Below are 24,450 nucleotides of genomic sequence, written 5' to 3' on the forward strand. Positions count from 1 at the left end.
CAAAACCGGAAGGCACACACGCTACATCAACAGTTGAGGAAAGTTAACTGAAAGATTTGGGGGTCTGAAATATGTGTTTCATCTTTCACTCAATGAAACGACCTGGTGAGGCCGCACCTCGAATCCTGCTTTCAGTTTTGGGGTACTCACCACAAGAAGGACATTGAGGTGCTGGAGTGTGTCCAGAGAATGGTGACGAAGGTGGTGAGGGGTCTGTCACATTGATTCTGTGACATCAATGCAGCTCAACCTGAAGACAGGGAGACAAACTGCACAGAGGGATGACTAGAAGCGTATCAAGAAAACTCAAAAACTGTAAGAACGAGAGATGCTTCCTCTCAAATCATTCCTCTCGGGCAAGAAATAAATCATTGGGTTTTTTTGCTTGACACAAAACTATGAGGTGTAACTCACCTGTCTCACAACAAACTACCTCTTTGTGCCCGCACAACTGTGATGCTCCTTTCTCTCCTCCTTAAGAGGAAACTTGGACAATGAAGGAGTCAGCAGAAATGCTGGAATTGGTTCAGGAAGTTCCCTGATGGAGACATACTGGCACGACAGTGAGTTTTTAACAAAGGGAAACAGCGAACCTGAATCCGCTAAGAAAAGTTAGTATTTAAAGCAACTTAATACTTTCAATCTCCTTATCAGAATAGTACTGATTTTCTTTTCAGCCAAAGCACTTCAACACACATATTTCAACCACAATCAGCTTGAGGCTCAAAGTTACACATGTGCCAAGAGCTTCTGGTGAAAGACGACCAAAACCACCAGCAAAGGCTTTTGGACCAGCAGTGAAACGGTCAGCACGCTACGAGTCTTCCATGGAGTCCATTCACCACATTGGGCCAAAAGCAGCATCGCGTGTTTATTTAATTAACAGCAAGTTCGTTTATCTTAAGTATGTCTGACATCGCTATCATTCAACATCAGATGCCATTCTCCAGCTCTGGTCTCCTCCCCTCCTTCGGGCTTCCAGTAAAGTTAGACCTTGAATTGAGCTTCCAGTAAAATAATTACAGTTGGCAGGTATTTTTCAACACTGATTTGGAAGCCAAGAAACCAAAGGAAAACAAAACAAAATCAAATCAAGGATTACTCAACTTTTCTCAGAAACAACTTGGTCCGTAGATCAAGTATTTTCACTGGTGGCTGGTTTTGCTCTACCACTATTTCACATGCTCTATGAACTTCAAAAAGCATTGGCCGGATATTGTACTAAATTTTCCTAAAATAAAATAGGGGAAAAAAGTATCTTAAGTCCTTCAAAGCAACAACAACAAAAAGATGACAGAGAGAAACAGACCTGCTCAAAAACAATGGACATTTTTTGTGGAGAAAACAATGAAAAGAAAAAGGAAAGCAAAAAGTAACAAGGACCTAATCCTTTCCCTAAGCACATCTTCCATGGGCTGCTGTGTGAAGAGGACTGGCTTGGGAGGCTTTCTTCATGTACACAACTTAAGAAGAAAAGGCACCCTGCCTCAGTCTCCTGGCCAAGAGACGGACACCTGGAGCTGGATGGGAAAAAAAATGAATTTACCTCCAACCTACTCAATCTTCTCCACAGCTGATGATAAGGACACAGCACAAATCATTACTCACCGTTTCTGCACAAAATAGGATACACTTATTTAAATTCAAATAATGTAAAATCTCAGTAAGGCAACCCAAATCATCTCCACTTTTACTGGCAGCTATTTTATTAAGGAAAGCTCCCTTGTAATCAGTTGGTAACCATTAAACCATGCTGATCTTCATGTAAATATAGCTTTCTCTTGCTAAAAACAGAACTTCTTTTTGCAAACCCAGAGGATACACTGTTCCTGATAAATCATTTCATAGCTTCCCATACGTTTACCACAATTCCCAATGAGTCACTTCTTTTTGTTAGAAAATGTTTCTTATTTAGGGCATATTATATTATTTTGATACATGTCAAACTGCAGTCGAATACAAGGCTTCACCCTAATTTCTTCCATGCTGCTTCTAAAATAAGCCCTGCCTGTACCACTGTGCAGATCAGGACCAGACCAACATCGAAAGACAGAAGGGGGATATATCGAGTGGTTTTTCCTCCAAGTCTTTTGGTTAAATACACTCCTTTCTCACGTATTACCCTTGCGATCTCACAGCTCCTTACTCCAGCACGAGCTCTGAAGGTTTAGAGACACAGGTGCCCATATCCCATAAATCGGCTCGTCCTCGCTTGGAGACAAGCATGTATAACTACCGCGCTCGCAGTGAACAAGGCTGGAGCAGGACCCCTGGGTGACGTTTCCCTTTAGGAAGGAATTGCTGTAGTACAGTTTCTTCTCACCCAGAAAACCTTTTCCAAAAGTTCTGGAGTTTTGCACTCAAGGGGGGTTTTCCGGTTGAAATGTAAAACCAGAAAACAGCAAAAAAACTCATGCAACAGCCCCATCTTGGTTTCCTCAGATCTTTGACCAAGGCTGATACTACTCTCAGCATTTGCAAGACGCCCTCCTCCCCTCCAAACCTTCACGGAGGACTCATGAACTGTGGTGCTGGTGATTTACGGTTTGACTCATTTGAGCACAGAGAGCCAAAGAACACCACTCGGTCTCGGCATTACGCTGCTTCTGAAGAGGGAAATGTTAGTGCCACGTGGCACTGAGAGTCAAAAGAGCATCTGCCTTGACCAGCCGGCACCCACATAAAGGAGCACGTGCAACGTCTGATGAATCAAGAGTCCCCCCGAACCCCTGGGACGCGCTCTGCAGCTCTGGAAAGGCAGTAAAGCGGTAACAGGCTTTCACATCCCGTGTTACATTTTGCCATATAATACCATTCTATTTGTCTAGCAACTCCATGGGAGAATATCAAGGGGGAAAAAAAAAAAAGAAAAAAAAAATCACTCCATCAATTTGCAGAATATCTGGGGAATGAAACAAGGGGAAAAAAAAAAGTAGGGCTGAAGGAAAAAAGCAGCAGCTTTCACACACAGAAGTAAAAAACACAGGAGCCAGAGTCCTTCACTCAATTTCTAAGAAGGCTCCATCACCATCATCACCTTCTTTTGCACGCAGATGATATGCTAACAAACCCTTTAGATAATTTAGTCCATATATACTGTGTAGGTGTTCGCTAAAACATTACTGCCAGTATCCAGTCAATATAATCAGCATGCTTTCAACTCTATTGCATTAAAAATTTGTAGAAAGAGGTCACAGAGAAATTTAAAGAGAGAGAAAACTCCATTTTTCCGAAGTATTTTAAGTCCGTTCACCTCCGGTTTATTTTTCAGCAGAAGCAAGGCTGCTGTCAGAAAGCCGTTTCCTTCTGGCATCGCTAACTCAGCGCTTGCTTTATTCCCACACTTTATCATTCCCCCTTCCTGTTTTTGTACTCGTCGTTGCCTTCAGAGGACAATGAGTAGGGCAGGAGGAAAATCGAGACGAGAGCCCTCAGCTTTCTGAACGGCCGCCTCAGGAAGCGGAGCATTTAGCAACCGCGCTGAAATGACGAACTTGAATTTCGGGTCAGCTAGCTAAAGATGTGATGTACAGAAAGGAAAAAGTGACGTCCTAACAACCCACTGAGGTTTCAAAAACAACAATTCTGTCCACCCAGAAAAAGAAAATCATACCTACCATTTCCTCCTCGTCCCACACTCTTTTAAAAATATAGGATGTCTAACAAGACGTGAACAAGATTCGACTGCAAACAACTTTTGCCAGCACAACTCCCAAAATTGCCTAAGGGCTTAAGATATCCAGTTGCTTTAAGCAATAATTGAACAGGACATTGCATTTCATAGGTGGCTCCAAGACCTTTGCCAGGTTTTTTTTTTTCCCCACATACACATAATGAAGTGGATGGATCATTCTGGAGATGAGTCACTACTGAAACAACAGAATAAACTCCCATCAAATGCTGTGGGGTTTGTGTTTAACATTCTCCAGCTCCTTTTTTGGAGTATTTGGCAAGGCTCTGCCAAACGCTCCTCCCGCAGAAATCAAACGGCGATTTTATTTGTCAGCGAAATAAATCTAGAAGTGCTTAAATATTCATTTCAGCCTCCACTTATCTTCTCCTTCAGCTTCAAGTTTGCTCCCTCCCAAAGCTGACAAAGGAGAAAGGAAAGCCACTGCGAGCGGGGCAACTGCTGACACCGAAAACACAACCACGATGGGTTTCCAAAGCTCCAGACCACAGGAGATGCTCAAGCAGATTTGCTGCTGTAGCTGCTTCACGCTTCTGAAGATCACCCCAGACAAAGCGCTTGACTATATACAGCGCTTGAATGTTTAGATTGGCTTTCACTTCTAAAGGGTTCAGCAGCAACATCTTTTGGCTGAAGGCCAATTAACACATTTAAAAAGGGGGGAAAAGTGAAAGTTAAGGGCAAAGGAGTCTTTGGTGCACAAGGCAAAGCAAAAGGAGCCAGCAGAAACCAAACGCTCAGTGCTGCCGTGGTCTACCTGCGCCATACCCACCTGCTTCTCCAAAAATCTTTACGTACCTGTACACGCTTCCTTAAGTGCGGACACCGCAATAATCACTGTGACTCAATTCAATTTGCACAGGAATCACTAATTAACTCAGAATAGGCAAAAGGTACCCAACCTGGAATTGCAGGTAGTGGCTCTGCCTGTCCCCAACACTGATCTCAGGGACATCAGGGGACACTCGGTATTTATTTGGGCAGCTGGCCTGCACTGCAATCTGCCCTACTGTATCTTCATACGCACTGCTCTTATTGAAAAGCTACCATAATTATCGATATTGCAAATATACCTTCAGTTACGTACACCTTATGCTATGGACACTTGCGCCTTTGATCAGAGTTACTTTTCAGAAGTGTGTGCGTTTATATTATTACTGCTCTCACATCAGCACAGAGTATATAATTTCTTTTGCGTCAGCAAATAGCGTGACTAAGTAGCATTAAGAGTGCAATGGGTATGGCAGCAATCAATGTTTTGTGCAAGTCATCTTACCCACCGGATTTTGCACAGGCCCGTGGCAACGGGCGAGCAGCAGAAACGGGTGGGAGGTGCAGATGGGCATCTGCAGCTACAAACCCGCATCCAAGCGATGCACAGCAGATGGCCATCCACTGCCGACTCCGATACCCAGTCAAACACCACTTCGTATCGCTATCAAGGGATATGCAGTAGTTTTTGCGATTAAATAAATACATGTGTACACACACACACACACATATACAAATAACTAATGCTTTCGATTCACTTAAAACAGAACTCATGTAAGGAGAGCCTTTATTACAGGTATTTTCTTGTAAGTTTGCATTTGCCTTTTGTTCTGTATTTTTGCTTGTGTTCACATCAAATTAATAAAAATACATTTTACTTAGCTTATAAAGCATTCACTTATTAAAAAAAGCTGATGTGAACTCATTTGGAAGACACAGAAACACAGAAAAGAAACAGCATAGCCCTAACCACGCACTAGACTCACACTTGTTCAGCCGCACAGCCAACACAAAGGCGTGACTCTGAATCCGCAAATCCTACATGTATTTTTGTCTTATAAAATGAAAGCAAACCGCAGGCAGGTTTAGTGGCAATTAAAACTGAGGAGGGGACTTTGAAGGATGGCACGCAGTCACAGGCTGCAGTGCTCTCACTCATCTTAAAGAACAGAAGCATTTCAGCTGGCTGGACATTACAAACCCTTTATGCTTAAAGAGCTGCTGGCTAATCACTTCTGTCATGATATGCTGTCCTCAGCTAAGGGAGGAATCTGATGGAGAACAGAATACATTGCTAATTTCCTGCAAAAGTTAAATTTGGAGGAAAAAAAGGAGTCTTCTGATTTGCAGCGCATAAGGTGAGGAAACATGGGTGAAAGTGTTACTTGCAGACTTTGGGGGAAAGAAATGCAATCTTAAAAAAGAAGTGACCAACTCTAAAAAGTAAGTTCATTTTTCTGCTGGTTTAGAGAGTCTAAAAATAAGTTTGTTACCAAAACCAATCATTAAGTGTATAAACATGAAAACAAGTTTTCCCACTAGCAAGCATTCATACATCACAGCCACTCAGTAACAACACACAAGGAGCAAGCGCACTCACACAGTGCTCAAAATTCACTATTTCAGTTAGACAGTCAGTCCCTTAACGGATGATAATCCATCATTCCTCGGAGACTGCAAGCATACCAGCACTTCTTTTAGCACTCATCTGAGAGGAAGATGAGAATACACTATAAAAGAAATGAAAGATAGGCAACCCCCCTTGCAACCCAACAGAACAGTTGCTCCTTTTTATGAATGGGGGAAATACTTTGCTATTTCACTGAGCTTTTACGCCTTCGTCCCCATGTGCTGCATAGAGGTGGTTTGCATTTTTATACCTTTTCACATGCAGGAAACTGAAGGACAAGTAGCGCAGCACAGGCAAAAGAAGGCTCCATCTTTCCAGCCCTCTGCTCTTATATGTGTGGCAGAAATGAGCTTTTTTTTTTTTTTTTTTTAAATTTGACAGCAAACTTCCATTACATTCTTCTGCTTTCTGAAGCTGTTGTTATCCAATAAGCTCAGCTGGGGATGTCCAAAAACAAATAAAGAGGCAATTCCTTCCCCAGGAAGCCTGCAGTCAAACCTCCTGGTCCCCCAAGCTGTTCTACATAGACACTACAAGCCCACACAAGACTTTAAAGATGAGCTGACAACACAAAATATTCTCAACAACTACGCTGGGTCAGACTAAAGGTCCATTTCATCCTGCCCCCAACAGAAACCAAAAGCAGATACCTGGGAAAGGGTGTAGGAATACAGATCAAGTACACAGCGAAACCACCACGTAATGCACTCTCCTACCCCAACCCACGTACAGGGACAGCTTTTTCCTCTGTGATTCAAGGTGTAACTAAAGTTGTGCTAAACGCAACACAGCAAGTCAACGTGGATCGATCGTCGTGGCACAGGGTCACCTATCAGGCTCTCCTGCCCATTTCCCTGGTCCCCACTCACCCTTGGTTGCTCCTCTCTACCTCGTGAGCTTTGGGAAGCCAACCTCCCTGCCGAGGGGTCACGACTGTGCTTCCCAGAATGACACCTGATCTCATCCAAAGTTTCCTTGTGCCAAGGTAACACAATTCGTAATGTGGCGAGGGGAAACTTAAGAAAAGCAAAACAAAATGGGAAACGGCGTTAGTGCTGGTGAGAGGAAGCTCCATCATAAAGAAATCATTTTGAGTTACAAGTAAACTTAACCGAGGAACTTCTTTAAAGGTGGGGGTTTTTTAAGTTTAAGCTTTTAGCATTTTATACATTTAGAAACTTTTAAAAATGTTAAACCAATAAAGAAAAGACACCCATGACACAACTTTATGTTGCCTAGGGCTTTGCAGATACTACACACACAAACTTCCCCACTCAAAACCAGCACTAAAGCACTTAGTCTTGGATACGAGGCCCTACTGCAGCAGGCACAGTGCCCTACCTCCATTACATCTGCTGGCCTACAAGATAGCTCCTGTTCTTTGGTGTCCTGCCAGTACTTCTCCTGTCAAATATACTGTGTGCCAACACAAGCGGCAACACGAAACTCCGCGGAAATTCATGCTGGTTTGGGTTTTGCAGGTCTGCTGCATGACACAAGACGGTAAGGGTGGTGGACATAAAACAAATACAAACAAGCCTTGATCCTACAAAGCAGGTACGTTAGCAGGACTGTTAACCAGTAAAAGCTGCTGAAATCATGAGAGTGAATGTATTCCCACAGCCAGTGTTTGCAGGGTGAGCCACTGCCCCCTTTTTCCCAACAGAACATCGGTGCCGTGATAAGCCTATGATTTCTTTCACCAAGCCCTGTCCCAGGTTGAACAAGTGAAGGCTCATCCATAAAACTTCATCCTTACCCCTAGTTCTCCCCCAGAGAGATACTTCCGATTAGCTACAGTTAAGGTACCACGGTGAAATGGATTTTAATCAAATACAATTTCTTTGTTTCTTGTTGCTGTTGCTCTGCCTTTTGCGCACTTGTCTATTTGTCTGTCTTGCAATTTCAAATACCGGAGTACAAACCAGCGCTGCTGAGAATCAGGGAACTAATACAAATGGTGATTATTTTGCCGTAACACCAGTTACCTAAGTGGTTTGTGGTAGAAGAGAGAAGGTTTAGGAGACAAACAAGAGGCGCAGCCAGAGATCACAAGAAATACTGCTCCTAAGTGGAATATTAACATTTCCACCTGGAAAAGACAACAGGAGGAATCAGTGAAGCGCATTAAGCAAAATCACTGCAATTCACAAGTGGAATATGTACAACCTTTGTGACTGATCTTTAACATTGCAGAGTTGTAGAAAAACTCTAACCGGAGACCAGATTATTTCCTTCCTCTTCTCCCTTGCCCATAGCTAGTGATATTGCTCAGCATGATTCAACCGGTGAATCTCCTGGCTGAATCCAGCCCAACTGTATCTCACCCATTACAAGGGAAGGGTGCACAAAGAGCCAGGCACTACTGGGTGCCTCCCACAAGACCCTGGGGTGTCACTGGCATCGGGGGGTGACCAGCCCAAGACCCAACTTTAGGATGTGGCACCACCACCCCTGGTTACAGCCCACTGCCGGAGAGCAGGCTCTGTCCTCGTTGTTTTGACAGGCTCTGTCCTCGTTGTTTTGACAGGCTCATTTCTTGCATCGCTGCCTCTAAAAGGAAAAGCGACACGAAGCCCAGCATCCTGCAACACAGCCTACAGAAAACGGCTCTGGCTCTGAGCCTCTCACTCAGAAAGCTTTTATTCGTAGTACACACCATATGAAGAACAGGAGAAGGAAGCATTTGATCATTTCTGCCCCCTTGACCACACACCTTGAGATAGTAACGCAAAGCATACGTGTGCCCTTACACAATTTCCTTTTCAACAGCAAGTGCTTTTTGGTTTCGTTAGTCCGTGTCTCATTTTCTCCTGCTCATGTTCCCAGCCTCGTGCCATCAGCTGTTTAGCTCTTCACATTTCATCTCCAGCCCTCTACCTTGCCACCTCCTTAATACCTTTATGAACAGACATGCTATTCCTGCTCTCCATACCACTTCTTGGCTTATTGATACCAACTCTTGATGGCAATGACCCAGAAACAGCATGCCCAGGCCCTGCTCCTACCCCAAAAATGAAGAGTTAGCCAACCCCACCTGCACAGCGCTGCTAAGAGAAAGCCCCCAACGATGCCCACACAACACCTCCTTTGCTGGGCATCGTGGTGGCCAACCATTACTCTGAACTTCTTTTTCAGTGTTAGTTTTCAGTCCATGCTAAACCCAAGGTGCCTGCAGGCTCCAGTCTGTACGAGGTAGGTAGGGGCCATGGGAAGGGATGGGGGGTGGTGGGGGACAAGCGAAAGCCAGATGCACAGGAGAGCTGTACACCTTCTAAAGAGGGCAATCAGAAAGCCTGAAAGACGTGTTTTCAGCTTACTCTGTCCTTTCACACATCTGTGATTATGGCTTTAATGGTAATGTAAAGCCACAAGAATCCTTCTACTGCATTTAACAGTATTAAAAACCATTGTGCCTCTAAACACTCGGAAGCTAAATCCTAGGCTTACCAAGCTCAACAGCAAAATTCTCCGTGACTTCAGCAATACCCAGTTCTGGCCCTGGGGTATCGAATACAAGCGCACAGAGGGCCTAAACCTAATCTGCACTGATATTTACATAATTTCCCTGTATGTAAACAAATTAACATAGACAGAATATTTGATTGTACTTCTGTCTTCCACGACCAATGAGTCAGAATTGCTTGTTTATAGTTATTAGCAATATAAACCTGCAATCAATCAGCACTGTCTTCACCCTGCAGAAGCGGGGAAAGAACAGCTACAAAAGCCACCAGGAAATAGCAACGGACACGCCAGCCCCAGGACTGAACTGGGAGCATTAGTACTTGCCATAGACAGCAATAGGAAATACTCCTCTTCGTAACTAGGAACTTAAAACTAGTATTTGAAAAGCAAATTAGTTATGAGAACAGAATTAAGCTACTGAGGTTCAAGTTGATCAAGGGATTTAGAAAAATAATCCAGATTTCACTCTACAGAGAAAAAAAATTAAAAAATCAAAGGGGACCTGTTTTCATTTTTCTGATAACAAGGCACAGAACAAGATCAGAGTCCTACAACGCTGGATGCCATAAAGATACCGTCGCAGCTGCAAAGAACATGAATGGACAACTCCAGTCACGGCAGCCCCACAACCTCTCAGGAAAAAGAGCTGCGGTCTTGCAGCTCCCACCCTGGTCACCATTCACTACCCCATGAAATCCTTCTGATATTCCAGCAATATCTGCAAGCATGTACATTTTTTCCTCCTTACTACATGCTTTGAAGCTGATTTTCTGGTGCATGCTTGCTCTCCTTTATACTTCTTCCCAATATTCCCTAAAACTTCCCTCACGGGCACTCATTTCATCCAAGCCTTTCTGGTATAGATTTATAACAAAGCAGCAAACAGGATAAAAACCAGGGGAACTACTCAAGGCAGCTGCAGGCAGCACCAAGGGTATACTCCTAAATTTCCAGGTAAGTACAACGAACACAGCACCTTAGACCGCTGTAATTTTCATCAATTTTAAACTTTGTCTTAGAGTACCTCCGGTGACTAGCCAAACAATTGAGCCTACTAGACGTGCTGGCTAATGACCCGGTAGAAATTATGAACTAGAGACTGGTAAGTCAGCTCACAATCCCTAGCACCAAGAGGCATACATTACCTTAAGGGTGAAAGTCACTCCCATTTCTGTTTTCCATCTCTTCTTTGACATTCAAATCAAGATACAAAACCAGTCGTGCAGTCTGATGATACAGAAAGGTCCCTGCATCTCCTCCAACACTGTTTTTTTCCCCTCAGCGCCGAGACCAGATCAGCATTCCCACAGACAGCACCTCAGCTCAGCTCGCCCTTTGAAGAGACCTTACAGATACTGAGCCTAGCCCATGGAGTTTGGCTTTATTGGCACAGAAGCAGCAGACTGTGAAGCTCACACACAACCTTTTTTTTCTTTTTTCTTTTTTTTTTTTTTTTAAATTCAACCACCCTCAGCATTTTCAAAGCAATAAAACCATTTCAATACAAAACACATTTCAGGCACGTTCATGAGATGTTGCAGGAGTTGGCAGCAAGTAAAGAGAAAGAATGGAACATTGTAAGTAGGGAAGAGAGGAAGGAGAAATTGAAAGGCTGGAAAAGCACAGAGGTCACCAATTTACTCATAAAGAGAAGCCGTCAGCAAACAGGACAGTGCGATTCACCAGGTAACAACCATCAAAGCGAAACCAGGAAGTCTTCAGGGCCACCTCCATTCTTACTTGTGGCTTTTATTCTTGAGGATATTCAGTCATGGCCAAGATCAAAAGAGGAGCTGATCTCACACGCTCAGAAAATCCACAGCAGATTTTTTTGGGATAGTTTCCTTGGCATGGTTAATTCACCTGGGATCTTCTGTCCCACCTCTGCCTCTCACAAGCACCGCATTAAAACTTACCTTCGTCTTGCGAGAGACCATGTCTTGGGAAGCGGCTAACACTGATTACGGCCAACAACAGCCTGTTATGTGCCTTTTCAAAGCATACACTGAATGCAAAAAAAGCCTCAGAAAAAAGAGTTGTTTCTTCTGCATTTGGCTTAAGGCAAAAAAAATACAGGAACACAACAATTATCCTGGTATTTGCCCTCCACTAAAAAGAAAAGGGCTGTGATGAGAAGAAACAGCAAGTGGGTTCTTCATGTGCTTTCCCAGGATAGCAGTCGCTTTTGGGAAAGCAGGGTGGAAGAGATGGGAGGAGATATTGCCATTAGGATGCTGTTCTCCATCGCAATCTTGACATCGGTAGGATCATTGATGTATCTGAAATTGAGTGCTTTATTTCAGAATCAGGCTTTTAGACTGGCAGTTTTTTGTACCTTGGGGTATCTTTTGGAGGGCAGGCAGGAGGGGAAAGCCAGCAGTAAAACAACTACTTGCCTTATTTCTCATTAATCATAACAACAGGAGCAAAGAAATTCCTCCTTATGTACTGCAAGCCAACATAAACCCCAGAAAAACAAGCGTCCTCGACCTGTAGCACTTAATGAACGTTCTCGGTGAACTTCACCTTCTTCTTTGTAGTCTCCTCTGGTCCCGTGCTGCTGCCCAACCTGTTCTGCCTACAAAGGAAGGCCAGGGCAGGGCCTGGAAGGGTTTGGACCAATTTTTCACCCAGCAGCAACAGCACTACGTGCTGATTCCGCCACATTTACTATTGCTTCAACCTCAGCGCCCTCAGAAGACCAAACCCCGCAGGCTTTGCACAGCCAATCTTCCCTGACTCAACAGGAACGCCATCCAAATCTCGACGCTGGCGTGCAGCGCGCGTCTATCTGCAAGAACAAGATCTCCGCTCGCAGCCTCACACGGCCGCCTGGCCAGCAGTCAAAGTATGGGGGAGGAAAGGCTACGTCTTTGTTTACACCCTCCGCAGCTGATGGGTGGGAAGGGAGCTGGGAGGCACCGAGGAGGCAAAGACGGGGCGCACATCCTTAACTACCACTTTCGGAGTGGCTGAATCAGCGCTGGGTGGATGGCTATTTACTGCTGACACAGTCCCACAATAAATCACTACCTTTCTGGAGCAACAAGGAAGTTGCAGGGGTGACTGAGTCATCCTCCATCCTGACGCCATTCCAGGAGCGGAGCCACGTACGTCCCCCGGCTTTGGGCTGTGCCTGTGGCCCCAAAATAGTTTTTAAGCCAAATCCTGCAGTCATAATTCAAAGCCGAAACGCTTTATTTACGCTCAGCAAGAATTCATGTACGTTTTTGACACTGCTAAGAGTAACCAGTGCTTAAATTATTTGCTTAACAAAGGAGTCTATTTAACTACAAGGGCTACACCAAGTAGGCAATGTTTTCTGACCCACATAGAAGCTAATAATTTGCATTTTATGGAACCACTTTGCATAGACAACCCATCTTAATGGCCAACAACAGGCTGTACAAAAATTAATAATTGAAAAGCAGTCGTCAGCACTGTTATTTGTGTTAGAGGTAACTCACAAACCTCGTTAAATTGTAGTATTAAATTTCTAATGACCTTCTGGAAAGCTGTTCACTTCGAGGGTCTTTTTTTAAGGCCTGAGCTCGCAGAATGCCAAGCAATTGTGGAGGAAGTACATGACAGCCACCCGGAGCCTGTGGGAGAGGCCAGGCAAAAACCCCTGTCACAAAGATGTCAGCCTGATCCCCTTTGGCTGAAAGAATGACTTTGACTTCATGAACCCCCCCTCTCTCCAGCCAGTCACTTGACCGGGCTTCTCTCACAAATTTCTGCTCTAATGCCAGATTAATCCTACTTCATCCAGTCCCCACACACCTAAGAAGCTCCAGCTTTTTTCCTTTCAAATCATTGACTTTTAAACTACTTCTGTTGCAGCACCCAAGCATTTGCTGTTGACGAAAAAAGGCTCAGAGACTAGGACACAAGTGTAAAGGCAAACACAAGTTATATCACAAAGCCTGGGATTTTCATATTCTTAAGGAAATTAGGTCCCCTGAATCCCACTGCAACTCAGCAAAGAGTCAAGTGCATAATTTTCCATTATGCTTGTAAAAATCCCCAAATAAATGTACAACTAAATGTAGTTTCACAAGGCTGAGCATCTATTATTCTTCTAAATGCTGTTACTAAGCCTGAGGCCTCTTATTCCATTATGATTTTTTTTTTTAGGAAATAGTCTCACTCTTGCCAAAATGTCAAAGATGCAGAATGCTAGTTATAGGAAAATCCACCTCAGAGTCAGCTGCTGTCGTTGGGGAAGAACAACAAACAAACCCTATATTCTGAGCTGACAATCATCATGATCTGCCCATTAGCGTTGCATCACCCTTCGCCGGTCTGTCATGCTGATGGAGTCTGTCTGTTTGTGTTGGGGATGACAGTCACTCCTCGCTGCTGACGTCTTTGCTCAGGGCTGTGCCGCGGTCTCCGGTACACAATCTGCTCCAGAACATGCAGACTGGCTGTTGCCATTTCAAAAGCTTTCCTGGCATATTTCTGCAGACTGAAACAGGAAGATTTTGGGCAGCCAGGGGCTGATTTATCTCTATATGAACGCTTGCGGGTGTAATTCGCGCAGCTCTTCCAAACAAAACATTTTCACTGCGATAGCAAAGGCAGACTCCCCAATTCACCCAATTTGTTCGGTGGTTAATTAGTATCCTCCGCTGCAACCTTTGAGACAAAAGAAAGAAGCGCTCCCCTCCTCCAAGCATCAAGACTTTTTCATCTCAAAGATACACCTTATCTGACATGACCAAAGCAGAACGGATACAGCTTCCTCTTATATTATTTTTTTTTTCAAGAGAGGAAAAAAAACAGAAATTCTCTCAGAAGCTTGTTCATCAGGAGGTTTTGATTTTCATTGCAGTAGCACTTTGAAATGATAGGCTCCCACACCTGAAAACTAGGTAGTAATTTAAAAACATAAATCATAAGAAAAAACTACTATGTGCATAAGAACTTTGAGTGGTAAAAATAACAGAGACTAATATTAGAAAACCCTGGTTGGCTCTTCTTTCACCCACTAATCAAACAAGTCCCTAAAGTACTCATACGAGTTTCTCCTCTGTGCATTTCTGTGGTGGGTGAAGGGCAGAGCTGCCCGATCTGCTCCCCTAGATTCAGCCCGGCTTATTCAATAGCAGCGTCGGTTCTGCTATTTCAGATTCCTGCAAAAATAAAGGCTCAGAAGAGAAAGCTGAGCCTCTGGGCATCCACCAGACCACAGCTACTGTGCGTACGTAACGAGAGCAACTGCACTGGAAGAGAAGGAGCCGTACCCTGTCCTTCAGCATCACGCGGCCAACCACGCTCGGCAGCCCAGAGCCCATCTTCAAACACCCTACTTCAGAGAGCTGAAGGCAGCTTCCCGGCGACGGGGTGCTGTGCAAATCCATCTGCAACACAAGACCAAACTCCTGCACGTTTTGTCGGTACGTTTATTGCACATCAGCTGCATTCCCTGTAAGACGCAGCTGAGATGAGCAGGCCTGGAGACAAAAATTAAGTGGCAGGATCCAAACGGGGTATTGCCAGAAGAGAGAAACATCTTAGTCATCCCTCAAAGTTGAAGCTGAAATGGGCTCACAGCCTGTCACCAGCCCTTAAAAAGACAGCATTTGTTTTGTTTTACCAGCCGATTCTTCCCTCAGACTGTTTTCTAGTAGAGATGTGCAAATATGCAATATTCAGAACGTTACTGAATAACAATTTAAAAGGAATTCTCCATACAGAAAGGTGAACTTCAACAAGCCCGTTTCCCCAGGAATGGCACACCAACATCAGCACATCGTCTAGAAACCTGCAAAGTTCACAGAAAACCAAAAGAAAGGGAGGGACAGCAATTTCCTCTGTGTCTTCCTGCTAAAACAATCTCCCTGCCCAATATCCTAAATTGCACAGGCTCCGCAAATCTAATTAGCCACGACTCTAAAACGCAGAGGTCTGTCTGCCAAACATGCGTAATCACATTAAAGTTGCTTTGCTTTTATTAATAAAAACTTGGGATGGGATGAGATAAAAATCCTAAGGAGAAAAGTCTAAGAGGTAAGTCCCTCCCCAAATAAAGAGCTGACTTTGTGTGGGTATACTCCTCTACTGAGCAACTTGGATAAACTTCTCCTTGTTTATTATAAAAGCACAAGTTGACCAAGGTCCTTTTATATCCTGATGTATGAAATGATTCCAGCTACGTATCGTTTCACAGCGTCAAAAGGGTGAGGCTATGGTATTTATAGATGCGTTCAGGGCTACAATTTTGGTTAGCAACAACATAGTTACGGCCTCAACGCCTAACACACACTTTTGGGAAAATGCCCACCTGTATATATAGATCCTGGAAAATTCTTCCTATTAAATACATATTTCAAGTGAACTTGCTTTTCATCTTTTTCCAAACTTGATGGATAAAGTCTATTGCTTTCTGTTAGAGATACAGAGACAGAAGAAAAACAAACTGAGGCCGCTTCCGTAGTTAAGAGGGAAGACCCTGATGCAATCCTGATGCTTTCAGACATGTTCACTGGTTTGGTGGTTTTGGTTTTTTTTTTTATTAGCAATAGCACTCCGCTCTCAAAAATGGGGCCTCGGTTTTACTAAGCGCACGCCATACGTTAAGAGATGAATCTCTGCAAACAACTCAAAACACAAACAGACAGACGGTGCTCCACAGCGGAGAAATAATGGTTTTCCCTGATTCAGATAACAAACTAAGAGCTGGTTTAAAAATCTATTTCTCCAAACCTCTAACCCAGAGCCCTGCCTAAAGGCTGTTCAGGACTGGACCAATACTCCAGTTAAATCACTTGACACTGGCATCTCTTCACTCCAGAATTACCTTCCTTTGAAGCAAGCCACAGCAGACAGGCAGGCAAGGGATGCTGTTGGATTAATACTCTGTTGCAGAGATCTTATTCATATGCATGTACTGTTGTTGTGTAGAGCATTATTATGTAAGTGTCTCTATTTTTAAAACAAACAGAAAACGTTTGTCTGGTCACTCTCTACTATTATCCCACCCATAAACCAGTAAGCTGAAATTCCACCCACTTTAATCATAAGCTTACAGGCTTAAGGGTGGAATAACAGGAGAAATGACAAGACGAAGATTTTCTGTTTGCTTTAAAAACCGTGAGAATTTGACCCATTTTTTTCAATAGGATTTCAGAAGCTGCCTTAATAATAAATAAATTACCAACCTTTGGAGGGCTTCTTTTCATACAACCGTTTCATTACCACCAGTAGCAAAGTCTAGTACAACAAACTCTGTCACCCAGATGGCCCCCATAACCCAGACCAACTCCTGCACCACCAGTGCAAAAGCAAATGCTGTAGCTCAACTCACAGTCGAAAGCTCCTGCTTCCCTGCCCCACGAAGGAAAAGTGGAATTTAAAACACAACTTTTTAACACCCAGCTATTCCTGGAATGGTCCAGGATGACGTGCTGAAAGCTAACCTAAAGAACAATTCAGGGACCGAGTCATTGCTTTTACTGCGTGATTCTGCGCTTACTGGAATCTGTATTTCTTAACTTCAGGCTCTTTAATACAATTTTAAAAATCTGTTTTCCGCATCCTTCCACATTGCCTAAAATGTTGCACCAGATACCTTGCAAAGATTTACTTTGGTAAGAACTTCAAACAACGCTGCCGAAGTCAGTCACTCCTTGGCATACAGCAACTCTTTTGCCATCTGAGCCGTTCTGAACCAAGACTTACTGCAATGTATGTACAGGATGTATAGCTGCAGAAGTCACATCACTTCTTGTATTTGAACATTTTTTTTGCACGTAGTCACCTAAATGCAACAGCTGTAAGGGTACGCATCTATGAAAGGAGACTGCAAATGGGGCTGGGAGCATACCTTACTGCAAACATCTAGCAGTTATCTTTATATATGTTCTAAGAGCTGTTAACAACCCCATACACAGTACTTTTCTATGTAAAAATTTAAGAAGGAAGATATTCTTCCAGAATTCAGACAAAAATCACAGGGCAGGCACTTCAAACGGCAAGCCGTAAAACAAATAAAATCAAATAATTTTCAAAGTGCACAATTATACTGGGAGTTCACCAACACAGGATGTTGTGAACACTAATGCCATAAAGTTTTTCAAAACAAATTAGACATTTTTCCGAGAAGACAACCATCAGCAGCTATTAAACACAACAGCCTCAGTGGAACTGCCAGCCCAAAGATCTCCTAGAGCGATGACTGCTGGAAGGTTTACCAGGAGGAGAACTTGGTAGTTACAGTTTTTCCTACACACCTGTAAGTGGCCCCATCAGGAAAGATCCTGAGCTAGACAGATCTCCAGTCTGACCAAGAATAACTGCTTTTATTCAGTTCACAAAATTGAAGACGACAAGATACCAACCTGTTAGTAAACCCCAGCTGAAGTAGCCTAGTACCAGTAAAAGAAATAGTCTTAAAATTACTGATTGCATATCACATTCCACACCGCCTCTTCTCCGAACATCCTACAATACGACAGCCTTAATATCACCTATTCCCAAAAGTAACTCTCTAGATTGCAGTATACCCAAAATGTGCTTGCGTACGTTTAGTCACAAGTATGTTACAGAGCACGAAGATCAGCCAGTAGCATAGTGATATATATCTGCAAGCGCCTGTGAAATCCCATTGCAATTAGATGCCTGCTTATATGGAATTAAACACAGCCAGCAAGGAAATAAGTAGTAATAATAATAAAAAAAAACCCTTTCTGGAATATTTTTGAATGTGTATCCAAAATGTAGTCCTGTTCCATCATCTTCTGCTCAAGGACGGAAGAGCAGCATCCTCGAGGGTACCTTACCTTTCCCCGAACAAGAGGAAGGTTGGAAGGGCTCAGACTCCACGCCAACACGAAGGCCTCCGGAAAGCTGACTGCCAGGAGTCAGTTATTCCTCCTTTCCCCCAAACACGATGCCACTGCATACCATAATAACAGCGGGCATATTTCACGCTACGGTATTTTTAGAGCGAGGTCCAATTCTAGAGTACCAGAGCCCAGGCGAGATCACTGCGCTGCAACCGCAGCCCGGGGTCCGAGCGCGGCACTGCGCGCACAAGAGAGGATCCTGCCGTAACGCTGATAAACGCCTGCCTCTCCTCCCTGCGCTCCAGCTACTTCCCCCACATCCCTGGCTTCCACCTTCCCCTCTGTAGATGGGCTCTTGTCTCTCCGGGTGGGGTCTCACCTCTGATACACCAGCGATGTCTGTGCCGACTACTCCTGCACCGACCTTTGCCGCGCAGCATGCACGTCATCGCCTCCTCTCTGAGCAGATTCAGGGAGACGAGCCTTAAAAATCTCTCCTGCAGCAACGCTGCTTCCACAACAACAAAAAGAAACGGCCAACTAATAATGGACTGGTTGAGGGGCTGCCAGCTTCAGCAAACGTGTTTGGAATTACGTAATTTTTTTTTAAATTTTATTTAAAAAGCTTCCAGTTGAGCGTTGGTCATCTTCCTAGACCCAACACCTGCGCTGCAATTAGCACAGAGCCTGCACAGCACCCCAGGCACGATCGGGCTGTGCACAAAGACGTTTGCCGAGGCCTTTGCCTGTCAATTAAATGAAGCTGAGAGCAAGTTCGCCCATGCACACGGGCAGCACCTAACACACCGCAGAAGCTCCTGGAGCACAATCAATCAATAGTAAGTGCATTATAATGCTGAGAAGTTTACCAAAAATTTATTTACTACGTTACTGTGTCCACTCATTGTGTTTTTGTCCAATATTTGCAATACACTAACGGCAGCACATCTCTCCAGTGTACGGAGTCACCCTAATCCATGTTGGTTTATATATCTATCTATCTATCTATCTATCTCATTTGTTTACCCAAAGTTGAATGATCATTTCAACCTTTGTTAATCTGATTGCATAACAAACTACAGCAGCCTTAAATAACCAAGCTGTTCTCTCCAGCGCAGATTAGCTGAAATCACTCATTTCAGCACCCCGCTTCTTTTAAAAAAAAAAAAACAAAACCAAAATGAAATAGATAATGGAGAAAGAAGAAAATAAAAGCGCCTTGCCCTCTGCTTTCACAGCCGACTACCGTACAAGACGTAGCTCAGCGTGCAGATGCAGCGTAATAACTTCACACCTGGTGCAGGCTGCGAGCACAAGGTAAAGCGAAATGTTTTCAACCGCTGAACAATATTGTGCAATTAAAGCACATTCTGCTAGATCTTATTCACAGCTCCAGCGCAGGCTATTAAGCAAACTATACAGCGTGGATTTTCCAAACAAGTAATTGCACGTATATAAACAAAGGCCATAATTTACATGCCAGATCCCATAAAAGCTTATCTACCACATGACGTCACACCCATAAATTACAACTTGAAGCACTAGTGCCAAAGTGCTCCTGTCCTCCCACCCCAAAACGAACATGACTGATGTCAAACACTGCTCATCCATGCCTGCGCCTCTTGGAAATAAACACACATGAAGTACCTCCTGAGACAGAGTAGTATTTAAAGATTCTTCAGACAATGAGAAGATTTATAATTATTACTGTATTACAACATCACAAAGTCTTAAACAAATCAAGCTGCCTCATTATACAACACTTAAGATAATATAAGGTTAAACAACATCAAGCAGTATCGGTGCATGCCACTTGTACCAAAGGGCAAATACCTCCAGCCCCCATACGCGGGAGATCTTCACAAACACGTCGCCTTACGGCTATTATCAAACAGCGAGTTAGAAAAGCAAAACCAGAACAGATGTATTTCTTTGAGCAGGCTCAGGACCAGAATTTTTCCATTGAAATCCAACCAACCAAGGCACGGGGAAGGTGAAGGGCAGGCAAACGGGAAACTGAATAAGGCCAGGAGCATATTTTGGCATCTCTCAGTTCTAGTTCACCAGTCCACGATCAGCTCATGAGAAATCAAGAGGCAGTATCGGGGACTAACACGAAACCGCCTATTGATCACAGTCGGTTTTCTACAGCATGCAACAAAATTCATCCTCTTGACTGATGCCCAGGGTGGCTGCCTCGTCGCAGAAGTTACAGACAAGACCGGCATCAGCAAACGACTGCCTAACCGACGCATATCTGAATACCTTTGTAAGGGAAAGCAAGCTAACTATCTCTGCTCCAGGCACAAATATCTGCCCCTCTGAGTCCCTAGTACCCACGAATCTGTAACCATTATCCCAGCGCCCCTACGATCTCCCTGCTCCGGGGGACTACCTACGCAGCAGGCCCTGCACCAGGGAAGAAAGAGACTCCACCGAGTCTGTCCACGCCAGCTGGGTCTGTGCCGTCTCCATCACGCTCAGCCCGCACCGAATTCACCATTTCTGCGCGTTATTACGAATCTGACATCACATCAGTGCAAGCACAGTCTGACATCTACAGTTAACTCGGTGATGGTGTAAGTGCCGCCTGGCTTACGGGCATTTGGTGTTGCAATACGCTTGCTGCTGAACCCTTGAAAGAGAAGATACACATACATACATATTGAAAGAAATCTACAGAAAGCCTTGCGGTGACTTGTTTCTTCTCCCTGAGGCCAGCAGACCTGCGGCGAGCTACGTCTCCCCTGCGAGCGGAGGGAAATGCAGCAAGAGACCCCCCTGCCTCGCTCCACTTCGGAGCCGCGGCAACGCCAGCACCCTCCAAAGCAAACAGAGCCCGTTCAAACCCCGGCCTGCCCCCCCGGATGGGAAAACCGTGCCCACCCTGCAGCCATTTCGCCTCCAAGCCGCGACCCCTCCGCGCCCCCCGCCCAGCCCCGCGCTCTGGCAGCACTCGGCGAACTGCGGAGGAAGGGAAGGCGCCCGCTCCCCGTACAAAGCCCGGCGGGGTCATGAATAAAACATCGCCCGGAGGAATCGGGCGGGAGGGCGGGATACGGAGAAATAAGGGAATAAAAAGGCTGCGCGGCGGCCGGGGGACGCGACGGCGGGCACGGCCCCGCGGGGGGGCCGCCCTCGACCCCAGCCCCGGCCCGGAGCGGGGGCTCCGCCCGGCCCCGGCCCCAGCGCGCCCACCGCCGGCCCAGGCCCGGGCCTCGGCGGGGGAAGCGGCGCCCCCCGGCCCCCCGCCCGCGGCTGCCCCCCCCTCCCCGCCGCCCGCCCCCGCCGGCACCCGGGGGCCGCTCACCTCAGGAGCCGCCGCTCGGAGCGGCTCCCCCGCCGCGGAGAGCCCCCGGCAGGCGCCGGGCGCGGCTCGGGGCCCGGGCTGGAGAGGACGAGGAGGCGCGGGGGACCGGGCGGCTCCAACTAAGTGTGCGAGCGCGGCGGCGGCAGCGGCGGCGGCGGCAGCCGGGCGCGGAGCGGCCTCTCCGGGGAGCCGGGGCGGGTCGAAGCGGGGAAGAGGCGGCGCGGAGCGGGGGGCGCGCCCGGCCGTCACGGCGGGGAGGCGGGGAGAGGCGGCGGAGGAGGAGCCCCCGCGCACCGCCCGCCCCTCCCGCTGGCGGGGCCGAGCGCCCGGCCCGCCCCGGGGGGGGCTGCGAGGGCGGGGGGGGCCGCTTCCCCCGTCGCTCCTCCCGGCTGAGGGGCCGAGCGGCGCCCAACCGCCGCCCTGGGCGGGGGGCCGGGGCCTGCGCGGCGGCAGCGTCCCCTGTCCGCGGCGGGCCCCGCTCCGGCCCTTCCTGGTGGGCTGCGGGGAGCCGGGGCGGCCTTACCTCAGGCGGCGGCCGGTGCTGGGGTCCCCTTCCCGGCCGCCGCCTCAAGCCAGCCCGCCTGCGCTCCGCGCCTGAGGGGCCGAGCGACCCCCCGTCACCTCCAGGCTCGGGGCCGGTGGGAGGCGGAGGGGCTGGGCGGGAGGCAGGCCTTTTCTGGCAGGGCAGGTGCACAGTCGGTTGGGATGCTGGAGAAAGACGTTTAAAAGTATGTCCCGAATTAAAATGAAGGGTCTCGTAACTGCCCGTGAAACGGTGGTAAACGAGTATTAAATATGTGCCCTTTCGAATGCTTTGTTTCAAACACAACTAACGGGCAAGGATAGCACTGTGTCATTTTTATAGTCATTCTGGAAATCCTTAAAAAAACCTCCCGCCAGCCAGCTTGTCCTTTTCCATCGACTGTGAGGAATGAAGGCGCGGTGATTACCAGCGCTGTGCTTTTTAATTACCTCACCGAAATCTTGTTTGCGCGTGGGGGTAGAAAACGTGCAGGGATAGGACTTTTTCAGGTCGAGCTGTCATTAATATGCTGTCTCCTTTTATGCGCCGTGTTTGTGCGAGCAGTTCAGTACCCTGAAAGGGCGATGGTGAGCGCAAGGACATTCCCACTCCCTTTCCTAAAAGCCTGTACGCACCTCAGTGGGTGGACTGTCTTCTCCTTAGGGAGAAGGAAGGCTCAGCACCCACTGGAGAGCATCTCAAGCATCCACAGCATCTCAGGGCAGGAGTCTGAGTACGTTGAGGTGGGAGAACACCAGGCATCTAGGTAAGGTCAGAGATGCAAAAGTACGTGTGCCTTTGGTGTCCTTCTCCCACTCAGCAATGGGACAGCAGAGTGGTTCTCCTCCTTATCGTGGAGGGTTTTTTCCCAAGAACACAATGCCTATCAGCTTTATGGCAGCATGTGCCCAAATTCTCACAGGCAAAACTCTGGTTTTGTATTCACAGAGGCGCAGTTTTTCATGAAAATGACTGTTGACTGAAAAAAAAAAATGGAGGTTGAGGTGAAGCTTCTTTGAAGATCCAGTTATAAAAGCTTTCTCGGATTGTTTCTGCCAGGAAGTACGACCATGTGCACTAGGGAAAAAAAAAAAAGCCTACATTCTTTTCATCACTTACAGTTTCAATAATCCAGGCAGTTTTCGTCTACGGACATTTTTCCTTCACCATTATGACAATGTTAAAATAAATAACAGTTTGTTTGCCAAATCCTTGGCAAGATCCCATTTGCAGTCATTTCTACCTTTGTCTTTCTAGCAATCTAATTATTTTTCTCTGCATTGGAAATCACTACCAGAAAGGTGGACATAAACAACATCAAGAGATTCCAAAGAGGGAATATTTTCAACTCTAGGTTGACAACTCTGAAGTCGGCCAGCTTCGTTTTTCACCATTTTCACAGCAGAGAGCCTGACACTGTTTCCAAAGACTCATGGAGCTTTTACAGTGAAAAATAAATGATTGCTATGCCGCTATAAACTGTGCTTCCAGTGAAAACGACCATATAAGAACAGCATAAAGCAAACATATTTTCTTTAGCGTCGACAAACAAACCTCCCTGGTGTTTTCCTTGTGATGTGTGCAGCTGGTTAACATTCATAATATAATTATTTACATATAAATCCATTTCCTTATGCACAAATTTGTTGATCAAGTCTTTGCCTACCACTCTCAAGTAGTCAAAGATACGTCTAAAAGCAGAAAATAGTTATTTCCCTGATTTCTCATGTTTGTTTTACTCATTTTTGAGAAGAGACATTGCATAGTGGAGAGTTATTTTTAGAAGCTGGAAAAATTATCATTAGTGTAAACGATTTCTGGTATCCAGAACATATTTGGTACCTAGCGTAGCCCATGTCAGCTGAGCCTGGTGCTCTGTCCCTGCCTAGTGGTGCCCAAACCGCGTGTTAGTTCATTACCCTAAGAATAAATTCTGGTTTTAATACCAAAACCAAGGGCTGGGGGTTGTTCCTGCAAGAAGACGACAACTTTCATCCTGACTTTTTTGTACAGCTTTCCCGATGCAGTTCTCCTGCTGCTGTGGGAATGAGTTGACTTGGATCTGGGAGAGCCATGGACTAAAGAGTAGCCAGAGACAAATATTTGCAAAGACAAAATAGTTATTACAAACAAAAGAAAAAACATAAAAGCCCCTCAAAACTCTTGGAAAGGAGAAGGATGAGGACAGAAATGAGTATCGAGAGAATCAGTGGCTCCAGAGATTGCACCTGATTGTCTTCTTTTGAAAGAAGCTCCACCTCTGGG

At 45.8% G+C, this 24,450-nt stretch overlaps 1 protein-coding gene across 1 annotated transcript in view; it reads right to left on the minus strand.

Annotated features, from left to right (window-relative positions):
* Positions 1 to 21,687, minus strand: part of C10H1orf21 (chromosome 10 C1orf21 homolog) — a 129,806-nt gene extending 108,119 nt beyond the window's left edge. The window contains exon 1 of the mRNA XM_059822156.1: positions 21,663 to 21,687. The gene's annotated coding sequence lies outside the window, so the exon portion shown is untranslated. The remainder of the gene's footprint in view (positions 1 to 21,662) is intronic.
* Positions 21,688 to 24,450: the final 2,763 nt, after the last annotated feature.

Source organism: Gavia stellata, chromosome 10 (assembly GCF_030936135.1).
Source record: "Gavia stellata isolate bGavSte3 chromosome 10, bGavSte3.hap2, whole genome shotgun sequence".
NCBI classification, from domain to species: domain Eukaryota; kingdom Metazoa; phylum Chordata; class Aves; order Gaviiformes; family Gaviidae; genus Gavia; species Gavia stellata.